Here is a 1,579-nt window from a genome sequence, read left to right as displayed (position 1 = left end):
TCATACAAACGTAGCAGCCTTTGATCGCGTGTAAAGAGAAGTAGATCCCGAGGCTGAGCCAGGTTGCCATCCTCAATGAGAGTCGCAGCCACTTCAGACACAGTGGGGCGGTTATGCGTCCTCGGTCGCGAGGAATTGTCGTGCAGACGGAACACCAAGTCTACTGGAGCCTCCGTGTTGTGTTGACGCACCTGCTGCCCAAAGTGGAGGAACCGTTGCGCTAGGCTGCGCTCGGCGTGTGTGCTGTGTGTGCTTGCTGGTGCCCTGTGCTGCGGTGGGACGTCAAGGTCAGTTCGTATGCTGCGGGAAATGGCCGCCGAGGAGGTAGGGCTTACGCTTGCGTTTGTCTGTTATATCTTGGTGGACGAGTAGTCGCGGTTGGGACTGAGGTGCCTACAACGTGTTTTTGAGTGGGCCTGTGTCTCTGTGTGCGCCGTGTGCGGATAGCTTGCTATGCGTGTGTGGTTGTGTGTGGATTGATGTGGGTTTTAACTTGTTGCCGTTCGGGACGTTGACGAAATGGAGCGATTTGACCCGTCTTGAAACACGGACCAAGGAGTCTAACATGTGTGCAAGTGTTAGGGTGTGGAAACCCCAGCGCGAAATGAAAGTGAAGGGCAGCGTAAGTTGTCTGAGGTAGGAAATGCTGCGGGCTTCGGTCTGCGGTGTGGCACTATCGACCGATCATGAACCTTCGTGGTGAAAGATTTGAGTTTGAGCACATATGTTGGTACCCGAAAGATGGGTGAACTATGCCTGAGTAGGGTGAAGCCAGGGGAAACTCTGGTGGAAGCTCGTAGCGATTCTGACGTGCAAATCGATCGTCAAACTTGGGTATAGGGGCGAAAGACTAATCGAACCATCTAGTAGCTGGTTCCCTCCGAAATTTCCCTCAGGATAGCAGCAACTTATTTACGATAGTTTTATGAGGTAAAGCGAATGATTAGAGGATTCGGGGAAGAAACTTCCTCGACCTATTCTCAAACTTTAAATCTGTAAGACCTGCAGGTTTCTTAATTGAACTTGTGGATGTGAATATCAAGTTGCTAGTGGGCCATACGGGGTAAGCTCGTCTGGCGATGCGGGATGAACCGAACGCAAAGTTAAAGTGCCAAAATGCTCGCTCACCTAGATACCATAAAAGGTGTTGGTTCATTTAGACAGCAGGACGGTGGCCATGGAAGTCGGAATCCGCTAAGGAGTGTGTAACAACTCACCTGCCGAATGAACTAGCCCTGAAAATGGATGGCGCTAAAGCGGGCTACTTATACTTTGCCGTTAGCGCGATAGCATTTATAATGTACGCGTTAATGAGTAGGAGGGCGTGAAGGTCGTGAAGAAGCTCGTGGCGTGAGCCTGAGTGAAACGGCCTTTAGTGCAGATCTTGGTGGTAGTAGCAAATATTCAAATGCGAACTTTGAAGACTGAAGTGGAGAAAGGTTCCGTGTGATCAGTAATTGGACACGGGTGAGTCGATCCTAAGAGATAGGATAATTCCGTTTGAAAGCTGGGCTGTTTGAGGCGTGGGGTTCGTCCTTGCGTTTGTATGCAGCCTCGTGTATCGAAAGGGAATCAGGTT

General features: G+C 50.5%; 1 non-coding gene across 1 annotated transcript; it reads left to right on the top strand.

The window, feature by feature from the left end:
- Nucleotides 1-223: 223 nt before the first annotated feature.
- Nucleotides 224-1,579, top strand: PITG_33506 (the record flags this gene model as incomplete). Its single annotated transcript, XR_009934900.1, has 1 exon — nucleotides 224-1,579. It is a non-coding gene; the product is annotated as a 28S ribosomal RNA (ribosomal RNA).

This window comes from Phytophthora infestans, genomic scaffold (genome assembly GCF_000142945.1).
Source record: "Phytophthora infestans T30-4 supercont1.536 genomic scaffold, whole genome shotgun sequence".
Lineage (NCBI taxonomy): Eukaryota > Oomycota > Peronosporomycetes > Peronosporales > Peronosporaceae > Phytophthora > Phytophthora infestans.
The sequence above is the reverse complement of the archived record's forward strand: the minus strand, read 5'-3'. Positions and strand labels throughout refer to the sequence as shown.